The sequence below is a fragment of the Schistocerca piceifrons genome, chromosome 7, assembly GCF_021461385.2.
Source record: "Schistocerca piceifrons isolate TAMUIC-IGC-003096 chromosome 7, iqSchPice1.1, whole genome shotgun sequence".
NCBI lineage: Eukaryota > Metazoa > Arthropoda > Insecta > Orthoptera > Acrididae > Schistocerca > Schistocerca piceifrons.
Genome location: NC_060144.1, coordinates 348,915,704 through 348,939,997, shown reverse-complemented (window position 1 = coordinate 348,939,997; position 24,294 = coordinate 348,915,704). Strand labels below are relative to the sequence as shown.

At 43.9% G+C, this 24,294-nt stretch overlaps 1 pseudogene; it reads left to right on the top strand.

Moving 5' to 3' along the window:
- The first annotated feature begins 6,736 nt into the window (after positions 1-6,736).
- LOC124709235 lies at positions 6,737-6,854 on the top strand (annotated as a pseudogene).
- Positions 6,855-24,294: the final 17,440 nt, after the last annotated feature.

Here is a 24,294-nt window from a genome sequence, read left to right as displayed (position 1 = left end):
GGGGAAACAATAATTTTTGTGGATTTATTCGAATTATTGATATTCTTTAAACAGGGAAAAGAAACATAGAGACTACGTGTACTCAGATCTGTTAATTAGTGACAAAACCCACAATAGAAGAACGAAATTACAATGAAATGAACACCCTTAGCTGCTTACAAGCGTTGACATACGTCAAAGGGGACAGATGAAAATGTGTGCCCTGACCGGGACTCGAACCCGGGATCTCCTGCTTACATGGCAGACGCTTTATTCATCATTTTGTTCGTTTTCATTCGTTGTATCTGCTCTGGGCGGACGTCGAAAGACACCCGTTTCAGTTGGTTGTTGATCCATTAAGTCAGTTTTTTTTATTACAGAGGGCAGCTAGCCCTCTGACCGAGCACGCTGAGCTACCGTGCCGGCTTATCTGAGCCACCGGGGACACAGAAGATAGCGCGACTGCAGGGATTTATCTCTGGCACGCCTCCCGCGAAACCCACATTCTCAACGTATTGTCCCGCACTACATTCGTAGTGCCCCCGCCCATTATACTCATTACTCGCGGCGCGTTGCCGATTCCAGTAAGAGTTCGGGCACTGTTTGTGCATTCGCACAGAAGAAAGAAGGTGGTCAAGTGGCCGGTGAGCCTTCACTATATATATACGAAGTTGGTATCTGTTCTTTCGGACACTTGACCATCTTCTTCTTCTGTGCGAATGCACAAACAGTGCCCGAACTCTTACGGGAAACGGCAACGCGCCGCGAGGCGTGCCAGAGATAAATTCCTGCAGTCGCGCTATCCTCTGTGTCCTCGGTGGCTCAGATGGATTAACACATCCAAGCCGGCGCGATGACTCAGCGTGTTCGGTCAGAGGGTTAGCTGCCCTCTGTGATAAAAGAAACTGAGTTAATCGATCAACGGCCGGCCGGAGTGGCCGTGCGGTTCTAGGCGCTTCAGTTTGGAACCGCGTGACCGCTACGATCGCAGGTTCGAATCCTGCATCGGGCATGGATGTGTGTGATGTCCTTAGGTTAGTTAGGTTCTAAGTTCTAGGGGACTGATGACCTCAGAAGTTAAGTCCCATAGTGCTCAGAGCCATTTGATCCATTTTTTTTAATCGATCAACAATGAACTTCAACGGATGTCTCACGACGTCCGCCCCGAGCAGATGCAACGAACAGAAGCGAACAAAATGAAATAAAAAAGAAAAGAAAAAAGGTGGATAGAGCGTCTGCCATGTAAGCAGGAGATCCCGGGTTTGAGTCCCGGTCGGGGCACACATTTTCATCCCTGTCCCCGTAGCCTGTAAGCAGCTAAGGGTGTTCATTTCATTGTAATTTCATTATAACGAGCTGCATGGTCACCGATGGTATCTGTTCTTTCGTACATATCTTAATGCATTTTTTAGTTTGGTTCGAAAAGTGACTTCGACACTGTCGAACTTCGTCATGTAAGGATATAAATGTGATTTGTTAAGAAATATTTTCTTTGTAAAAATAACAAAGATTGTTATATCCATATGATAAATCTCACTTCATAAAAAACAGAATTAATTGACGAAGAAGAAAAGGTCTGCAATAAACTAAGGCTACGGCCATATAAAACTATTGTTGTATTGTTTGTTCTACGTTGAGTGTGAAAACTGGATTCTGAGACGTGAAGAAAGCGGTTTGGTTTGTAGTGACTTTTTCCTGCAGTCTAATATGCGCTGGTAATTAAAATGTTTTGAATATCTCTCAAACTCGTTGTTCTGTTGTTATCTTTTCTAATTCTAGTTTTAAATACAGTGATAATGGTGAGGTATAGTGAAAGGTGTGTCGAAGAGAACAGCCTCTTCCAAACCCCAGTGATGGAGTTGTCCTCCTTCCATGGAGCCGGTGTCGAAGACCACAATCCTCTGTGTCCGTACCTACGAAGAGGTCAATAATGTAAACACAGCTACTCCGGAATACCCCGCGTACATCCTGCCTCTTCAGTACGTAATGGCTAGACGGATTCTATAGACGAGTTGGTCATTTTCCTCTGCTACGCGAGGTGCTGTAGGTAGGAGGGTGGCTGGCTCTCTAGCAGTGCGCCCCGCACGGGCCGGGCGTCCGCCGTGTTGTCTCGCCGCTGCACCAGCAGGGACAGCCCTTTCCGCTGGCTGTTTTCTGCGAGAAACTCTCTCTCTTTGAGAATAATTCATGGACAGTCGTTCTTTGAGTTCGCTAATCGAGTGCCGGAGACGCTACATTATGCATTCCTTTGAGCCGGTTGGGGACCCGTGCGTGTCTTTTAACACTTCTTGCGTCGTCCTTGTACTAGGTCGAGAGCCAATGAAAGGGACTTTCTGTTCCGCTCCTGAATGACGTAATCGCCGCCTCTACCTCTACTTTCGAAGAGAGGCGTTTCCACGGCGAATACACTGACCTCATTTTATCGACCAGATATCTTCACCACTATAGACGCTTCGTCTCTGCTCTCTAGGTCACTTTAGTCTATTTAAATAAAAGGCTTTTCGTGAGGGTTTGTTCAAATGTCTCCGTTACCCTATTCCGAATACAATAGTCCACTTCCGCATAAGACAACATCGTGCGGGTTGATCACAATTAAACTTCCGCTACTTGCGTCAGTGTCGATTGAAAACAATTTAGCCTATGGGTACCCAGTTTCTTAGGAATGGTCTTCAGAATGTGCGTTACAGGGTTTGCGTTGTTACTAGCGTTAGTGTCAAGGCTTTCCGACAGACACAGGTGCTGATACGGCGACATAGCGTTGGAACACAGCCGCAGACAGTCGACATGGGTCTGGACCAGGAGGGAGCGGCTGTACTCGTAAAGTTTCTATATCAAAACTGGAGCAATAATGCTGATGCTTTTCGCGATTATCGACGCGTGAAAGAAATACAGGGACGTCCTTTTCCGCAAGAGGGTTGAAGAAGAAAGTTCGAAATTTCGAATTAACCGGCGATTTAGGAATTGCTCCTGCGTGATCACCAAGATCACCAAGTTTTGACTCATGTGATTTCTAGCTGTGGGGTACCGGAAGGACGGGTTTGTCAACGGAACACTAACACACGTTGGAGGTTGAAGATGAGCATACCGAGGGAAGTAGCAAATATCGCACCTAAGATGCTTCAGACACCAGTGGAGCAATCTCTAGTGATGTTCCGTGCTGTCGTGGATGAAGATAGTCGTTACATAGAGCAACGTTTATAACCTGGAACGTAAACACGATACGCAGTTACTTTTAACAAATGTTACCTCTAATGTGGAAACTGAAACGAGTTTCTTGCAATGGCTTATTAGTTATTTCTCTTCTGCATGCCCTTACGACTGTTTCCATAAAGTTTCATTGTCCTGTGATCGCTAGTTCTTCATTGACGCCTCTCGTAAGTAATGAAAGGTTAAATATAAACACCCCGTATATATGATTGAAGTCTTATTATTACCTTCCTGTCTATCAAATATCTATAGTAACTGCTACAAAGATGCTCGCGATGGCATGTATTATTTTTAAGCGACGTTGAAACAGTCTACAGTTGTAAAAGACAAGAGCGTTCTGTGCCCAATTACAATATTCCAGCGTCTAGAACAGTGGTCGAACCCGCGGCCCGCAAGCATCATTCAGTTCATGAAACAGTTTCGTGCAGTGTTTACTATATAAAATATACATATATATATTTGCTATTTATCTAATTATCTGGAATTTAACTGGTGGTATTTGTTTAATGTTAGCTGGAATTTAATGCAAATATCAGGGGTAATATCGTAAGTATTCAAGTAATAATTTTGCAATTATCAGTAATCTTATGCGGTTGTACTTCTTTATAGTATTTGTTCTCCGAAAATTGGCCAAATTACTCTTCTACTGCCTTACGTCCCACTAATAAGTTCGTCACAGTCTATAACACGAAAAGGAATTAGATTTCTCGAAACAGAATACTCGGAAGTTGTCTATGCAATGGCACTACGCGAGACTGAGTTTGGTAGTGTGATCCGTCCAAGGAAAATCTCAAACAGGAGGAAAACATTTTTGCGGTGAACAAAATTTCTCTCAGCAGAGGTCTGACCGTGCGCAAGTTCGTGGATTTTCTACCGAAGTCTATTTGTCGGAATATCTATTCCGATGTGCAACACGTCGGGATTCATGCACACAGTGCCACTTGAAAATGTATTTTTAGATATTCTTCTTATACAGTAGTGCCCAGCGTTCATAATTACCTTATTTCGACGCTCCCCTTCATTACCTTTAGAATTCCAGAATTTCATAAAATGGCTGACTTACAACAATAGATTCCATTTGCGTCATGAAAAATTCAGTACACGTCCATCTAGTCGAAAACTTAACATGAATACGCAATTTGTAAGAAATGAGCCTCACGTATATACCGCTGTTGTATGTAGTAATAATATGCAGAGCCTTTAGGATACCAAACGTCCGTACGCTAGAAATGAATAGGGATGCGTTAGACAGAATCCACGTACGGGTACGGTCTCGAGCTCGTGTTATCAATACGCAATTTGTAAGAAATGAGCCTTACGTATATACCGCTGTTGTATGTAGCAGTAATATGCAGAGAGCCTTTAGGATACCAAACATCCGTACGCTAGAAATGCATAAGGATAGGTCATACAGAATGCATGTACGGGTACGGTCTAGCGCTATGAAAATGCGTTCACAGCATATGTGGCCCTTGAATATGCATTCCTCATTGGAGAAAGTCAGCGATGGGTAGAAAGCCTGTACCACGAAAATAGCATATGTAAGCATTCGCACATCAGACGTGGACAAAAAGGAACCGCTACTTTGGTAACGACATGCGGGACGAAAGTAGCATTTTATACGTATACATTTTTTTTTTTCATAGCAGGAAATTATTAAAACCGGGTCTTAGTTTCAACGTGGTCAGGGCTCCTCATTATTAACAATCGAACTACTTTCACATTGTTGACCACATCATAGTATGAGAACATACTTTGTCGTCCGCCACGCAGTGACACGACAACAAAGGGGCTTTAGCTTTATTCTTACTACTGTGAGCTGTACTGGGGCTCGAACTCGCAACATATCTCCAACCGATCGAGCTACCCAGGACGGCTTACAAACAATGGACACAGCTTCAGTTCTGGGTAGTATTAGTCATAACTATTATTTATGAAGTTCCAATAATTATTGTATTTTTCAGTCTACAGCGTTCAGTATACGAGGGTCGTTCAATAAGTAATACCCCACATTGTTTTAAAAAGCTAATAATATGCATAGGTGCTTCACGTTTGATGTTTGTTCTGTGCGCCGGTGAAGTTTCGAACCGTTCTGACAGATGGCAGAGCCGTAGTACAGCGTCTACATACGACTCACGGTACAAGCAGCGTGCTGTTATTGAATTCTTGTGTGCAGAAAAAGAAACCATGGTGAACGTCCATATACGTTTGTGTGTAGTGTATGGAGATCCTGCAGTTGATAAGGAGTACATCTGGGCGATGGGTACACAAAGTTACAGCCTCAGGAAATGCAGAAACAGAGCTCCATGGTCAGCCACGCTCGGGTCGTCCTGTCACCGCCACTGCTCCAGACAAGCTGAATCGTGCGAATGTCATTATTCGTGCCGACCGGCGCTTTACAACTCGAAGATTGGCTCTACAGTTGTCGGGCAGCATTGGAAGTGCGTCTGCAATGATGGAGATTCTCGGATATCCCAAGTCGTGCTCACGTGGATTCCGCGAATGCTCACAGCGGACCACAAAATTCACCGAAAGGCCATTTTATCTGAATTGTAGGAGCCTTTTGAGACCGACGGAGAAGACTTCCTGTCACGGATTGTTCCAGGCTGGGTGCACCACTTTGTGCCGGAAACAAAAGAGCAGTCCATGGAGTGACATAATTCTCATTCACCACAAAAGAAGAAATTCAAGACATACCCCTCTGTCGGAAAAGTCACGGTGACGGTCTTCTAGGATTGTGATGGCGTCATTCTCGTGGACGTGATGTCAAGAGAATCAACCATCAATTCAGAGGCATATGTAAAGACCCTGAATAAACTCAAGAACCGCTTCCGACATGTTCGATCGGACAAGAATCCAGCAGAAATCTTGGTCGTACACGGTAATGCACGCCCACCCACCCACAAGTCTGAGATCCCGGCAACACTTCGCCAGATTGGACTGGACATCATTGCCTCATCCACCCTACAGTCCAGACCTAGCACCTTCGGACTTTCATCTCTTTGGGCCGCTTAAAGATTCTCTACGGGGAACACTCTTTGAAGATGACGAGAGTGCCAGTCATGCAGTGAAAACATGGCTACGCCTACAGAACAACAGCTTTTACCAGCAGGAAACGCATGCTCTTCCACAACGCTGGAATAGGGCCATAAAACGTGATGGAGACAATGTAGAAAAATATGACATGGACAAGACATGCTGTTGTATATTATCATATAATTTTGTCTCTTACAAGTAAATCAGTTCCGAGAAAAAAAAAGAGTGGGGCATTACGTACTGAACGATCCTCATAGATTGCTGAAATATTCTTTTCTGGTTGTAGGAAATATCCACACCGTTGTCAAAGACACCTAACAAGGACGGAACGAAACACAAGCGCATTAGCGTTAATGTACAACGACCCGCAATTTTTTGAAGTGGAACTTCGATCCTGGTAGCGAATTTAAAAATGTTTAACGAAATAAAGGAATGTTAGATTATGCACAAACTGTTATGCACACCTCTCGATCCCAGTACCATCACAAAATTAAGCACTTCTTTCATTAATTTGGGCAACGGCCTTGCCGCAGTGGATACACCGGTTCCCGTGAGATCACCGAAGTTAAGTGCTGTCGGGCGTGGTCGGCAGTTGGATGGGTGACCATCCGGGCTGCCATGCGCTGTTGCCATTTTTCGGGGTGCACTCAGCCTCGTGATACCAATTGTGGAGCTACTCGACCGAAAAGTAGCGGTTTCCGTCAAGAATACCATCATAACGGCCGGGAGAGTGGTGTGCTGACTCCACGCCCCTCCTATCCGCATCCTCCACTGAGGATGACACGGCGATCGGATGGTCCCGGTAGGCCACTCGTGGCCTGAAGACGGTGTGCTTTTTTTTCATTAATTAGAAGTCAGATCCCTTGTTACTACAAATAAACTCAAGAATTTTGCAAGCAACTCGGATCAGAGGTTGGAAGTACGGAATTAATTCTATTCAGCTCTCTTCCTTCGTGAAGGGGCTGGACTGGACAACCATTACGTGCGTCGTATGCCTTCGAAAAATATCTTTGTTATAGGCAGAAAACACTTAGCGGTACTTGTGCGAAGCCGGCGCAGCACACTAATATACACCGCCCATCAGAATTAAAAGATCACTTTTGCGAAACACAGTAATTTGCACCCATTGCGATGCTTCAATGTTAAATTTGACTGAAATCTGCCTACAACCTTCCTCTTTAACGATGTAAAAGCGTGGCCTCCTGGAAACTCGCCCTTGGCCTCAAGGCCGCTTTAAACAGCAATGTGTCGACACATACGAAAGAAAGGACATAGCTCTGAAGTTCATATGATACAAGAGGCGGGTTAATGATGTCACACTGGCACCAAAATTCACCACAAACCTGCCCACCGCCGTCGAGTACGTGCCACACAATGGGAAGGACGTCACACTACCTCTTACCAACATTTCACCACTTCTTTTGACGCCTTTGCGATGGAGGCTAGAGCCACGAAGCACTGCGCTGAAACCATGCAATTTTCTTATAAGTGGCCGAGGAGAACGTTGTAGACACATGCCCGCTCAGAAACGGGACGGAAAGACCTCAGAGGCTGGCACAAAACACATAACTGAAAGCATCCCTTTCCCTGGGGCGTAGATTCCCACAAATTTTGCAGTCAAAAACAATGGTTCTCAGTGCGTTGAGCAACAGGAGGATTTTATTCACAAGTTTTGACACTGCCGATGCTCTCGGACGTTACAACCGTTCCGTAAGGACATTCAAAGTGCATGCTCGTTACACGTGATCTTACTCTTTGGAACGCAGGGTGACCACAATTTTAGTTCTGGTGTACAGGATGGAACCACTAGGAACCGTTCAACAGCATTCGAAATCTGAACTTGATCAGAAGTAGCAAAGTCAAAGTATGCTTATGTTTTCTTTCCTTCGGGGGGGGGGGGGGGAGGGGGGGTGATCAGGGTGGAGAAGGGCGTGACGGTTGCTACACTGACACATCCATGGATAAAACGAAAAAGGGTACTTCTAACACTCCCCGTTTCGGCGAAACCATTGCTGCCACCCAGCCACCTTGTTCACCAGCTAAAAAATGTATGTGTAGAGACAGAACCAATTTTTGGAGTTCCAGGCGCCTGCAAGCAGTCTACACTGCTGCTCTTTCACTGCTGCTTTCCTGATCTTGCGCCTGATAGAAGGCCGTCTGGTATCGGAGTTTGTAGAAGGGGTTGCTGGTCTGCAAGTGCCTAGGACTTCGTACGAATTTAAGATTCTCAATAAATATGGGTGGCCACGCGGAGTGGCCGCGCGGTTTGAGGTGCCCTGTCACAGATTGCCCGGCCCCTGCCGCCGGAGGTTCGAGTCCTCCCTCGGGCATGGCCGAGTGTGTTGTCCTTCTGCGTAAGTTAGTTTAAGTTATTTTCAGTAGGTGACCTCAGCAGTTTGGTCCCTTAGGAATTCACACACTCATTTTTGAAAGATGGGCGAGTGCCACTGATGGTTTTGCCGAAGTGGGCATTTGACAGTGTCGCATCCCCCCGTGATCATATCACAGGACACCAAATAGGAAGGCTAAAAAGCGCCTTAGCTGCTTCGAGCCACGTTCAAATTTCGTCGAATGGTTGTGAATTGTCCCTAGTGGTTCCAGCCCCTACACGGGAGCAAAACTTGGTGTCTCGCTGCTGTAACGTTCATTTTGGATACAGCTGCACAGGGTACTCACACAAGGGCTGAAACGCCCGAGAGTGCCAGCAGTATCAAAGCTTGTGAAGAACAATTTCTTGCTGCTCATCGCACTGCGAACTGTCGGTTTCGATCACAAAATATATGGGAATTTATGCCCCAGGAAAAGGTATGGTCTATGGACGCTCTTTATGCCATTCTCCGCAGCAATTTCGTATTGATTCTGGAAGGCGGTGTGTCTGGAAATTTTTCTCAGCCACTCAAAAGAAAACCGCTATTTCAACGATGTGTGTCGCGGCTCTAACCTCTTGTGACATTTCTGGCTTTGGAGCCGTTCATTCCATAGTTTAGGTGCGACTGCAGTAGCTGAGACATAACGTAAGAAGTGGGGTGAGAGGCAGCCGACAGATGGGAGTATCGGCTCCGTGAGAGATATTCTGCTAAGCTGCCGCCAAAGGAGTCAATGCGGAAAAGCTCTACGATTCATGTATTTATATTTGCTAAAGTATAATTCAAATTTAATTGTCTGTCACGCTGAATACACTCTCGGTAGAGGGCTATCATCCACGTACTTCAGAATTTTGCAAGCAATTTTCTTTAACGTTAGAATAACGATATTCAGACTTCGTGAATCTTCGGATCACGCCAGAAGTACACTACGAAGCTAAGTGATACGGGCTGGCTAATCAGTCGGCCACATCTACATCTACATTCTACATTTATACTTCGCAAGCCACCCAATGGTGTGTGGCGGAGGGCACTTTACGTGCCAATATCATTAGCTCCCTTTCCTGTTCCAGTCGCGTACGGTTCGCGGGAAGAACGACTGCCAGAAAGCCTCCGTGCGTGCTCGAATCTCTCTAATTTTACATTCGTAATCTCCTTGGGAGGTATAAGTAGGGGGAAGCAATATATTCGATACCTCATCCAGAAACGCACCCTCTCGAAACCGGGCGAGCAAGCTACACCGCGATGCAGAGCGCCTCTCTTGCAGAGTCTGCCACTTGAGTTTGCTAAACATCTCCGTAGCGCTATCACGCTTACCAAATAACCCTGTGACGAGACGTGCCTCTATTCTTTGGATCCTCTCTATCTCCTCCGTCAACCCGACCTGGTATGGATCCCACACTGATGAACAATACTCAAGTATAAGCAGAACGAGTGTTTTGTAAGCCACCTCCCTTGTTGATGGACTATATTTTCTAAGGACTCTCCCAATGAATCTCAACCTGGCACCTGCCTTAACAACAATTAATTTTATATGATCATTCCACTTCAAATCGTTCTGCAAGCATACTCCCAGATATTTTACAGAAGTAACTGCTACCAGTGTTTGTTCCGCTATCATGTAATCATACAATAAAGGATCCTTCTTTCTATGTATTCGCAATACGTTACATTACATTTGTCTGTGTTAAGGGTAGTTGCCACTGTCTGCACCAAGTGCCTATCCGCTGCAGAGCTACCTGCATTTCGCTGCAATTTTCACGAGTGTTTGAACGGTATGGTTCGTACTGCAGGCCTCACAGTTAAGATCATGAATGCATGCCGTATAAAACTGTGTCCTTTAGTCGCGACTCGGCTTGCAAAGCAGAGAATACTGAAGTGATCGTCACAGGGACACAGGTAAAACAGTGATAAACTTCAACAAGTGAACTGACAGCAAAAGCCTCTGGTACAGTGGCTTGACAGAGCTGCTACCTAAAAGTCGCCTGTCTCTTTCTAGTATGTAGTAACACCACTAGGATCTTCGCAGGAAAGTACACTTGCAAGGAAATAATCCAAGTTCCAAGAATGTCGTCCTGATTAGGTGTAAAAGAGGCACGGAAGAGTCTATCCTTAATATAGTCCACGTCCTTAGTGGAAGCAACGATGAAAGATGACAACAGCCCCGTCGCTCACTATGCTGGGGTTTGTAACGTGACAACGTGCCATTTAGTGAAGGCCAGGCATAGTCTAGGCGCAACGGTAGAGAAAGTGGACGCTTATGCCATCTGTGGGCCAGAATCGAAGTCGAAGTGGAAGTGCTTCCGCCTGGTGGCAGGTAAATTAATGAACGCTATTTGGGAAACAGTGTCTGGCTCGTGCTGCACTCTGACAGCGAAATACCAAAAGAATTAAAGTATATAAAATTGTTACGTATAGGAGAAATATTAATGTAATATTACTTTAATATATGAAAATGACTATAATTGAATATTGTAATGCTATGATATGTTTAATTGTAAATAGAGAACTTGGCGTAATGTAAAATAGTGTTTAGGTGTGGGGGGAATCCCCGAGAATGAGAACAGTGTACAGGTTGGCACGTAATATTGGCTGTAGAAGTTAGTTGGCGTAGCTCTGAGGCAGAACAAGTGTTAAGTGGCGTAAAAGTGGCTGCCGGTGTGTGCCACGGTAACGTTGCTAACAGACCATTTAGTAGTGAGCTGAAAACAGATATGGACTTCGTTTATTGTATGGCTACAAGCTAAATGGACACTAAGGCTTGGAAGACGCAGTATTTCGACGTAGATGGACTGTGAGCGGCAAAATAGGAGTATTATCATGAACAGTGGTTATACCGACGCCATTACCAGTACATTTATATTCTGTGAATCAGTTTGTGTAATAGTCAAACCAAGTTCTCTACAGCGTGTAAAGTTTGGAGGTAATAATAATTTTGTGGTTTAAATTGCATTCCCCGTGTGTAATCAATTATATAAAGGAAATAGCTCATTATTACCCCATATACAGTGATTTATATGTGCTGCAACATCAGTGAAAAGTTATGGTGCGTGAGTATCGGCGTAGCTATGTTACAACAGAAAATAGTCGGAATTAACGCCGAAATTGCCAGCAGACGCCGCTTCATGCAACCGATGGAAGATACCAGGTAGTGTGCCACCTTAATTACTATCCAGATCTATGTGGTTGCTTTTCAGTACATTGCCATAGTCAAAAATTACTCAGTTCCGTCCGAACAACGTGATTCTCAATTAATGTTTTCAGTAACTATATTGACAAGCAGATCTATATTGTTCTTTAATTAAGCGTTCAACGAAATTGCTGCCACAACAGTACACATTGTGCCTTCAGCACAATGCAAGCTCAATAACATTAAATTCAGTAACTACAATTTGTGTAGTTTACATTAACCTACAACAAGTTCAAGTATTTATCATGTGTGTTTATGTATTGTGAAAGGATTTCAGGCTGTGGTATTGTTTTAAATGAATAATGTCCTCCTGCTAGGCAATATCAAACATACAGAATTAAGTGCTCGCTGTTCAGTCACTTCAAAGAGATTATCAGTGCTACTAATAATCACATATAGACTTCAAAATAAGTTGGTTAGGCGCCGTTATAATTATTTATTCTAAAATTTCCGTATAGTAGTTGGATCTCCATAGGGTGTCTATTCAAACCTATTACACGCAAGAGCCTCTTTCCGGAAGTCCGATGCCGCATCGTCTAATAATAATAATAATAATACAGTAAATTCGGGTAGTGGCATCGCAGATTCGAGAAGGTCCCGAAACGATGAGGTGAATAGCATCCGCCCGGTGGCCAGGAGAGGTTCTCGAAGCCGGAAGTACTGGTTCGTGTAGTCCACGCGAATGCCTTTATAGCTGCCGGCGGCGGAATATTCGTGATGCTATATTCTTGTCACGTTTTGTGAAGACGCGAATAGGTCTCCTGGAAGTGACGTAGTGGCCTCTGCCAGCGCTGGCTCTGTCGCCTGGTGTCCGGTCGAGAGTGCGCCGTGGAGATCTCGCGATGCAGGGGCGTGCAGGGGCCATGTAGACCGCACGCACACCCAAGACGCCCGAGGGGTTGCCGCTACCTGTTTCGACGATCTCCGATATAGCAAACGCAGTAAAAGTGCGAGTATGTATCATCTTTGTGAAGACAATTTCCCCAATATGCTTAATGTAATAGACTTGTAATTATTTCCGACATAATCTACGACTTGTGCGCCTCATAGGCGTCTGTTTGTAGCAGAGATACTTTGCAGTTTGATGCTTTACCTGTAAAGTGATTCGAGTGATGATTTGAATAAAGAAAAATATCTGGCGTCCCAAATTTGGAATTTAACAGATCATTTAGTACAGTTGAGGGCCTTGGATACCTAACCAGTTTTTTCTTCAGCGTCACCTCAGGGGAAAAAATTCGCGACCCGAGCACTACGTCTGCACATGGGCAGGAACTGCTATAGAAGATATCAGGTTTAGTGGAGTATTACTGAATTTCCTTGTTTTACCTTGACATCGCAGAACAAATCTAGGTCTCCTCTATTTCCAGTTCAAACGGTACGTTACACGTCATTCAAGGTAACACAGAGGAGATAAGGAAAGTATGATGTAGTTTGGAGAATGCATATTGCGTTATGGACCGACTAAACTCATCAAATTTGACGACTCGTTCAGTTAACCCTCCATTTGTCGGGAATTCCACTTCTCCTCCGCCGTAATGTATTGAGTCATATTACATTGCAAGAGGTAAACCATCGGTTTTCGGACCTATGTCTATTGGGAATCTTTTTTATATCGTTGTCTCATTTACTCGTACCTTTGGTTTGTACCTATTAACAAAGACACTTTACAAAATATTCATTCGTTTGAAAGAGGAAACAGATAATAGTTACTGCTGAGCTAGTGTGGTTGTTGTCATGCTCTACATTTAATTCGTTGCAACAGTTGCTTGATAGCATGGCACTTTTAATAATGCACCGTTCACTGGGTTTAGTTGTTGCTGATACACAAAATACGCTCACGAAATGCAGCGAGGCCTTGTATATCTTTTCCGTGTCTGCTCTGTCATTTTAAGATGTCATAATCATCTCTGGGGCGCAGTAAAATATGTTAATCTACTTCAACTGCTTCAAAGAATTTGTTACTCTTCCACTCGTTGAAACTATCTGTCTTTCCGATAGTCATTACACGGAACTTGAAAGCTCTATGTTAATGAACAAAAGAGGAAGAAGTAGTACAGAACTTCTGTGGAAATGAAGAAGGGCTATTCGAAAATGAGCGTTTCGCTGATGATGAAATGTCATGCTAATTACAGTACTTTCGTTTCGTTATGACACTCAATGTTATAACACTTCTATCTGGTTATAAACATAACAACGGAAAAACAATTACGCTAATGGTTGTAAGTTATACCTGCGTAGTTTATACATTTTTGTCACTCACAGCTAACAGTTTCCTGAGTTTCGTTTACGTCAAACATGTTGAGATCCCGGAAAGACGACTAACTAAACGTAGCAATTATGTATTTGGAAAAAATTACAGGCCTCTCACATAGCACTCATGGATCGTTTTTTAATCCCTTGCACCTCCAGTTAAAAATACCTGTCTCTTAGTATCCTTCTCACACGCTACTTAACTAAAATTCTGCCTCTTCGTCATATCAATATGAAACCGTGCATGTAACTGGAGTAATTAAATTTGCTTGACAGACATTGTCACTGAGACTGAAGATGTGTCGAAGCCTGTGAAGTAAAAAAAGAACTAACTAGATTATAGGTTCTTTTTCACCTTCTGATTCAGCTGTGGTCTCTTTAAAAGGTTTTAGTAAATTCACAAATCTTATTAAAAGCTCAGCTACCATATAAAAAAAAATGGTTCAAATGGCTCTGAGCACTATGGGACTCAACTGCTGAGGTCATTAGTCCCCTAGAACTTAGAACTAGTTAAACCTAACTAACCTAAGGACATCACAAACATCCATGCCCGAGGCAGGATTCGAACCTGCGACCGTAGCGGTCTTGCGGTTCCAGACTACAGCGCCTTTAACCGCACGGCCACTTCGGCCGGCAGCTACCGTATCCCTGCAATCAAAGATGAGCAGATGTCACCATTCTTCACGTACCCTGCAATATATTAGGTAGTATTCATTGCTGCTTTGATTTTTGCGGTATCATGTAAAAAGAAGTTACTTTCGCTGAAAGAATGACTAAATGCTGCGTTAATACAGTGAGCACAGAAGGGAAGCTTTTCATGATTTTCGGTGACGGAAACAAAATTACCCAACAGTGCTGTAGTCTTCTTGTGAGAACACTACATTAGCCAAAGTCGCAAATATTAGTACATTGATAATTAGTTTTAATAAATTAAGTTTTCATATTCAAATCACTTTGTAGAAAGTAGTACGTCCTACGGCGATCTTTGAAATTAGACACTTTGTCATAACCGTGATTTACAATTTTACCCACACAAAGACGTTATTACGTTACACCCCATAATAATGCCTTTATTGTGAGTAAAATTGTAAAACACGGTCACGACAGTGTGTTTAACTTCGGAGATCGACATAGACACTGCTACTTTGTACTAAGCGGTCTGAAGATGGCGGTTTAATTTGCTTAAAATAGTTATCAGTGTACAACTGTTTGTGATCTTGGCTAATAAAGTGTTCTTACAAGAAAAGTGAGATAATTATAAATCGCCTCCCACAGAACTGACAATGTGAGGTAACTGTAAAATTATTCAACATGTCTGGAAACACACTTCAGTCGTCCATTCTCGCTTATCTTTCTTTCGTATTATTTCCTCGATCTTGGTAACGTCGGGGAATTTACTTGAAAATAGAACATTGTTCACAAGAAACCACTCTACCTTTACTTTATATGCTGTAATGTCAAATGTGCACTGCTCTGTGTGAATTAGTCAACATATCAAGTGCCGCAGCACTTGCATTATCACTAACTTCTGTAGCAATGCTGTTATGAACGGCATCAACCTGTTGCTTGACATGTCTACTAGTAACAGAGGGACGTGACATTAAATCCGTAATGCTATATCCATAATGTGCACCAAGGTACATTAATTCTGGGCCTATTTCTTTTAAACCTTCCCCAGAAACCGTATTAATAAGCCTCCTATCTTTAGTATGCACTTCAACACACGCGGTTCTTACACTAGCTTTTATAACTGTCGGTATCCCTGAAAGAATTTTGTCGCATGGGATTTTTTATATTAGACGAACATCGCTTGAAACACAATAATTTGAGCAGTTAATACACTTTTCGTACTTAGTAGAATTGCTGTTTTGTATAGAACCAACAGAAAAATATTCTATATGTCGCTTTCTAAAGCCTTCTGTTACTTCAATGCGTACACTTTCGTTCCAGTTTTACTTACTGCACTTGCTTCCTAATACAGCTACGCTACGAATGGGCAGCCCTTATGAAGACACGTTTAACATCAAAAAATTTCTAAGATTGCCTGTAGATCATGACTACCACGCTCGGCCACAAAAGTAGTGCGGGCAGCCTATCCTATTAGGCTGTACTCTGGCATCTCACATTTTGTATTCGCACACATTTTCTTGCGGGAACTAAGTAAAGACGTTCACAAATGAAGACAAAAGACAATGATCGACAAGTTAATAAGAAGATTTCAGATTCGTGCTGCATATACAGTAACGTCTGTGACAGAAGAAACATAATGGGCTGAGTAAATTCAAACTCGACGAATGTTCACAGCAGTGTACAGAAAATAAATTATTAAGGTAAGTAAAGTGCCCGGTAAACTAAGTGAGCTCAAATGAGAAGTGCGCCAAACTCGTAAAGTGAAGAGCACTGAAACTAAATGGGGACATGGTAGAAAGTGTCGATACGTGTTTTCAATAGCATGTCACTTAACCTGCTTATGACCACCTTATTAATAACGTGTTGGTCCAACTTTGGAATGAAATAAAGCAGTCATTCTGCGTGTCGTAGACCCAACAAGTCCTCGGTAGGTTTCCGGAGGTACCACATGCCTAAGCACAAGTCACGCAGTTCCTGTAGGTTACAGGCCGGTTGTTTGCGCGAGTTTCGTTCGCACCAGATGGCGTCGTGATATGTTATATCGAGTTTTGATCAGACGAATTTGGTGGCTGATCACGTGAGTTTATTATCATGCTCAAGAAAGCACTGAAGTATGATTCACACGTACAGTCATTCAGCTTGAAAATAAGACATCAAGCATGAAGGGATACAGGTGGTCTGCAGTTATGTACACGTAGTCCAAATTGTCATGGTGCCTTCGGTTACTATAGCAGATTTTTTGACACTCCAGATGAATGTTCCCCACAGTACAGTACTGGACCCACAGACCTACATAGTGGCGGTGTGTGTTTCGAACAGCACTTCCCCTAGTCGACGGCGTACGCAGGCACGAGCAGTGACCTGATGTAGCAAGGAATGTGATTTACCCGGTGACACGTTTCCACTGATAAAGGTCCCATCTCAGTGATCTCATGTGATTTTAATCGCTACTGACGATGTTGTCGGGTCAAAAGGAGAACACTTAGGCGTCGTCTACCGTGGATCTCCAAGTTCAACATGTGCGCTAATGAATGTGCTCCGAAACACTTTTGTCTGCACCAGTGTTGCACACTGTCATCATGGGTACAACAAGCGTCTCCAGTCGTGCTTTACAAAGAGTGCAAACTTTTGACCTCCCACGTTCTGTGACGAGGCGTGGACTCCAACACCTTGTCGCCCATTCGTGGCTTTATCGTGTTTTGTTTGAATCACTTTTCATAGATGTTTACTATCGTAATGAACAGCCAAGCAGCTTCTCCGTTTCTGGGACACTCATTCGCAGGCGCTGGGACGTAAAAATATGCCCCCTACCAAAGTCGTTATTGTAAGTGGCTCTGTCCATTTGGTTCCCCATTCTGAAGAAGGTCATGATTTACCGCCGAGTGCTGCTGATAAAATTTGTTTCTTGGACAATCAGTTTCGGTCCACGGACCATCATCAAGATCTTAAAAGCATTTACAAGCACCGTACTAGACATAAAACCAAAGGCGTCACATAATAAAATCCAGCAATTCGCCACTGCTTTCATATAGTAGAGGAAAGTGCCCTGTTATCCGGTATCACTTGTAAATTTAAATTTACCTGTGAATTAGCAGTCTTTAAATTATGGAAAATGTGCTGTACTACTGGAAGGGAATATTTAAATACTACCCGTGCAAAAAACATTCTTAATATTTTCTTATTCTGTATAAGCAGAAGAAAGAATTAACAATTCTATTTTTTACCGCTGGAAAATATGGTTCCTAATTTTGTGTTTTCTGGTTTCCTAGTTACGGACTGTAGATAAACACAAAAATTTGATGAGTTAGCAACATAGCCTTTATTCACTCCACATATTTGTTTCAAAAGTAGAGTGCAGGGATTTCAGCCGTAGCTGAAATTTTCAAGTCCTTGTGCTTTTTGATAGATAAGTCACACTCAAAACTGTCCAAGTATCATTGCTGATGGTTGCACAAAGCTCATAACACCAGCAAAAGCAGCCGATGCACATAATGGATATCTCTTTAGCCGAGTCAGTTGACCACAGTTGGTCGCAATACTGACGCTCCTCGTCCTCTTTGCATTCAGATGAGTTCTTCAACGCGATTTCCTGAAGGCCTGAATGGGTGTCCTTCTCAGGCTTGTTTGTCACGAACAGCTTCGTTTTGGAAGCCCCAGGTGTTGAAAATCTGTCAGATGCATCAAATGACGTTCCTGGAGTAGATTTTGTTGGAGGTACTGTCTTATTGTAGCCTTGGTACCGGCTTTCTTTCTCCCTTTAGCCAGGGACTGTTCCAAAGCCTTTTTAAAGGGAGGTGAAGTCAATATTACTGCTTTGCCTGCTGTTGGTGTTGGGTTTGATGGTGGAAGACCAAGGGGGTGGCTGGTTTCAAAAGTATTTCTATTTCTTACATTCTATTAACAGCAGTCGACAGTGGTATTCCTGTGGGTTAGAGGTCTTATACGCATTTGTTGCTGACTGCTCAGGAGGAAAATCTACAGATGCTGAAATAAAGGGGTCGCAAGGATAGATCTTACATTATTTGAAACAATCTGCAACCACTTCCATTGTTGCGGCTCCGCAATATAAACCCATCAATGGCAGAACGTCTTTGTCTCTCAAACATTGGAAACGTGGCATCTGGAAGCAACTGAGAACATCTGTATAAACTACCGCCAAATTTCGGGTACCCGGAATAGTTCAGCCTATTACTATCCGCTATTAGGGATAGTTTATCAGTTCGATAAGAAAGTGCCTGCTTCGAACTAAAGTCTTGTATGAAATACTTTGAAAGTACGTCTTACCTGGCTTGAAGAAGGACTTCCAAACGAACTCTTGAGATAATGTTATCTTTAACGCTATGCAGAAATGGCTACGGAGAACAAAACGTTAACAGCACCGGCAGCAAACTCACGAAGATGTATAGAATGACCTTCGCTATTGGTTGTGCAGCATCAAGCAAGAGAAATATTCGGTTACTAGGAATTAGTCAACCATCCGAAATATGGGCATTCTGTCCTAATATGCAGAGTATATAAAAAGAATCATCCGATTTAAAAAAAAAATCATTGCTATTATGTTATTTGAGATATCTGCGTGAACAACGTACTGTTGGGAAGAGAAAACTCTCGAGTTTTACATGTTTCCCGCAATGTGCGCCCACTTCAGTTCGAGTAAAAATGGTGTCGGAATAACAGAAAGCGTTTTTTGTTCTACGTTCTGCGCAGTGCGGCTCAGCGATAACTGTTCAGCGTGACTTTCGTACTAGCTGTGATACGGATCCTCCTACATCACAGAGGATTAGACGATGGCATGAAAAATTCCGAGAAACAGGTTGTTTGTGTAAAGGCAAATCGCCGGGCCGTCCCCGATTGTCTGACACAGACGTCGAACGCGTCCGTCATAGTTTCACAAGGAGTCCGCAGAAATCCGTTCGCCGTGCATCTCGACAGCTCATCATGCCCCCGATGTCCGTTTGGCGTGCGCTGCGTCGACGTTTACACACGAAACCATACAAAATTCAGCTACTGCAAACTGTTCGTGAAGGTGACAAAAAACAACGTGTGGAGTTCTGTAATTTCGTTTCTGGTAATATGGAGGATGACAGTTTTCTTCCGCGCTTGATGTTTGGTGAGGAGCAACATTTCATTTAAATGGAAAGGTAAACCGCCGTTATACCAGAATGTGGGGTACGGAAGAACCACATGAAATTGTATAACATGAGACATTCTCCAGAATTGAGCGTGTTTTGTGCAGCGTCACAGGAAAATGTGTATAGTTCAGTTTTCTTTGCCGTGAACACTGTTACAGGGAGCACATATCTCGATATGCTCGAGAACTTTGGAGACTGATTCGAACAACTTCATTTACCAACAGGATGAGACACCGCCACACTGGCATATGGAAGTGGATTACTGAACAATGGATGGATCCCACTGGGCAAATGATACAGCCTTAAATTACTGACATCCAAGGTCACCGGAATTAAATGTATGTCATTATTTCTTGGGGGTTTATAAAAGACTCTGTTTATGTGCGTCCGTGCCAACGACAATGAATGAACTGAGACATCGCATAACAGCAGATGTGGAAGCTTTAACTCAAAACATGCTCGCTGCAGTGTAGGAACAATTTGAATACCGCAATGACATATGCTGTCCATCTCAAAGCAGCATATTCAACACCTACTAAAATTTAGGAAAGAAAACTTTTTGATTTTCCCCTTCATCAAAAAACTAAATTGATTGTACATGTTTATTAGTTTTAGAATTATAGACGTGCCAAATCGGAGGATTCTTTTTGATACATCCTGTACATCATTTCGTCCGTCATAAAACAGTGACCTTCTTCATGCTGTATCAACAGACAGACGACATTGAATTTTTTATTGCCTAGTGCAATGTTGTTAATGCTTTTATCAACCTGAAGATGGCCTGGGGACCGAAACTGGCTGTTCCATAAAGAAATTTTATCAGTAGTTGTCGGCGGTAAATCATGACGGGCGGCATCCAGAAGTTTTTGTAGTTCGGTGATTCCGAACTAGAGAACGCTATTCGTCTCGTAAGCATGATGCGTTATACCTGTCACCAAATCCTCGTGAATAGGGCTGTCTGGCGTGTTGCATCGGATGATGCGAGGCGCCGGAGCGCCGGCTGAAGGAGGGAGCCGGTGATCGTGATGTGCGCCTCGGAGTCCTGCCGAGTTTCCCAAAAATAAAAGGAGCACGCCGGGCAGCGGCTTAATTCAGGGTCTGCGCTCTCCTAATGGACGGGGCGCACGTATCCGCGGGCCGGCCTTGGACGGCCGCCGTCTGCGCTCCGAGCTCCAGAAGGGCCAGTGGGTTGCCGCAGCACTGCGTGCAGCAAGCAGCATGCGGCCTGGCTGCCCCCGTCTCCTCTCCCGAGGCTCCGTGGTGCCAGGGGACTTTAATGCTAGAGACGATGCCTTACCTGCCCGACAACACATTCAGTCACTTCCCAAATGATCACGTACAAGGGACAAAAATAATGAAAGCCAAAATCACATCATCATGCCTAATACGCTGCTGGCCATTAGAATTGCTACACCAAGAAGAAATGCAGATGATAAACGGGTATTCATTGGACAAATATTTGTACTAGAACTGACATATGATTACATTTTCACGCAATTTGGGTGCACAGATCCTGAGAGATCAGTACCCAGAACAACCACCTCTGGCCGTAATAACGGCATTGATACGCCTGGGCAGTGAGTCAAACAGAGCTTGGATGGCGTGTGCTGGTACAGCTGCCCATGCAGCTTCAACACGATACCACAGTTCATCAGGTGTATTGACTGGCGTATTGTGACGAGCCAGTTGCTCGGCCAACATTGACCAGACGTTTTCAATTGGCGAGCGATCTGTAGAATGTGCTGGCTAGTGCAGCAGTCGAACATTTTCTGTATCCAGAAAGCCCCTTCAGGACGTGCAACATGCGGTTGTGCATTATCCTGCCGAAATGTAGTGTTTCGCAGGGGTCGAATGAAGGGTAGAGCCACGGGTCGTAACACATCTGAAATGTAACTTCCACTGTTCAAAGTGCCGTCAGTGCGAACAAGAGGTGACCGAGACGTGTAACCAATGGCACCCCATACCATTACGCCGGGTGATACGCCAGTATGGCGATGACGAATATACGCTTCCAATGTGCGTTCACTGCCATGTCGCCAAACACGGTTGCGACAATCATGATGCTGTAAACAGAACCTGGATTCTTTCGAAAAAATGACGTTTTGCCATTCGTGCACCACGATTTGTCGTTGAGCACACCATCGCAGGCGCTCCTGTCTGTGATGCAGCGTCAAGACTAACCGCAGCCATGGTCTTCGAGCCGATAGTCCATGCTGTTGCAAACTTCGTCGAACTGTTCGTGCAGATGGTTGTTGTCTTGCAAACGTCCCCATCTGTTGACTCAGGGATCGAGACGTGGCTGCACGATCCGTTACAGCCATGCGGATAAGATGCCTGTCATCTCGACTGCTAGTGATACGAGGCCGTTGGGATCCAGCACGGCGTTCCACATTACCCTACTGAACCCACCGATTCCATATTACTCTAACAGTCATTGGATCTCGACCAACGCGAGCAGCAATGTCGCGATACGATAAACCGCAATCGCGATAGGCTACAATCCGATCTTTATCAAAGTCGGAAACGTGATGTTATGCATTTGTGCTCCTTACACGAGGCATCACAACAACGTTTCACGAGGCAACGCCGGTCAACTGATGTTTGTGTATGAGAAATCGGTTGGAAACTTTCCTCATGTCAGCACGTTGTAGGTGTCGCCACCGGCGCCAATCTTGTGTGAATGCTCTGAAAAGCTAATCATTTGCATATAACAGCATCTTCTTTCTGTCGGTTAAATTTCGCATCTGTAGCACGTCATCTTCGTGGTGTAGCAATTTTAATGGCCAGTAGTGTACGACGTAGGAAAACAGATGACGTTCAAAAGGGCGTGGATAAACACAGGTCCTTTACGATTTTCAATGGAAGGTTACACCAACCTTCTTGCAAAATAGTGGCGAGTTCAGGTAGCAGTTAGATCTGGTGATTGTGTAGTCACGAGAGAGGCGAGAATTTCTCCTCGTGTTCATGAAACTAGTCGTGGACGATACGAGCTGCTTGAACACAGGCCCTGTCGTCTTCAGCACTTCATCAGCACAAGGTAACGAATGTTATACCACGACGTGGACCTTATTATCCAAACTAACGCATAATCGTTGGCAGTAATGAGACCACGCGGAGTAACTATGAACCCATGAAATACCACGATATGGCTACCCAAATAATCACCAAACCACAACAATTTTTCATTGTTGATAGCAAACGGTCTGCATTGTAGGCTTGTAACAGCATTCGCCAGACGTAAACTCGAACAGAAGTTATGTACAGCGTGAAGCAACACTCATCCAGTTAAATGACTTTCTTCCATTGCGCCATAGCCCAGGTTACATGGCTTGGGAACCACGTTTTCCACTTACAGCAATTCGAAGCACAGATATGTGGTTTCGGAATTCCAGCTCATCCTGGAGTTCCGAACTTCTGGAGATCCCTTCGTGTTGTTTTGCTTCAGATGGGGTTCGTGAGTGTTACATTCAGTTTTGCAGTAACTACTACAACTGTCCTATTTTTTCGTCCCCATCTGTCAACATATAATTTGTTCGCTTTGTGGCTTAGCGGATAATGTTTACCCGCTTCCAGTGTATGCGGCAAAAATTTTTGAAACCTGGGCTACCTTGGCTAAGGATATATGCATGATAAGAGTGCCAACGATTTGTTCACTTTCGAATTCAAGTCGCTCTCACACGATGCACTCACAACCACATAGAAGACTCTTCTGACCACGACTGACACCAAGAACTGAGGACTTTTCGCAGGCGCCGTTCGTGCTCAAATACAACGGCGCTACCTGTAGGCTTGGGTAGTGTCTGCATTGAAGTTAAAGCTTGAACTTCTCGAGCTGTGTTCGTATTTCTTTCTATCCACTGTATATCTGCCTACACACATACACTCTGCAACCGTATGATGAGGTGGCTGGGTTTAGATCTCGGGCGACTATAAATTCCACAGCCTTCACCCCTCCCATTTTTCAGCTGCATAGAACGTAGAATTGTAACACCAGACAGGATATATAAAAAAAGATATTTTCCTGATGGTGCATGTACAATACAGTAGGAAGAAATAATAAAATTATTAATTCCCTAGCTACGCGCCCCAGATTTTCACGGGAGCACTAAGTATCTGCAGCTGGATGACTTGTCTGGTGCAGCGGTATAAAATTATGTACAAAAGCCTTACTCGTGAGTCAGCCTACCTAGTAGTGAAAACTGTTTTAAACTCGCTACAGTAGTTCCTGAGATTGGTTTTCGCATACACACAAAAAAATATGTAGCCTGCCATACACAAATGCAACACCGTCAAGGAAAACGTCTTTTTATTGACAACTGCTACAACAGGTAGTTCATCGCTGATTATTTCTAAACAAATCAAACACACGTCGTAGTAAAGGGTGTCCCAAAAGTGCTGTAACAATGTGTTCTGAAGGGTAGGAATGAGCGATTAGCAGTTGTTCAAATGGTAGAATACCGTAATGACGGGCACGAACAACATGGTTCAGCACATCTGAAACAGATGG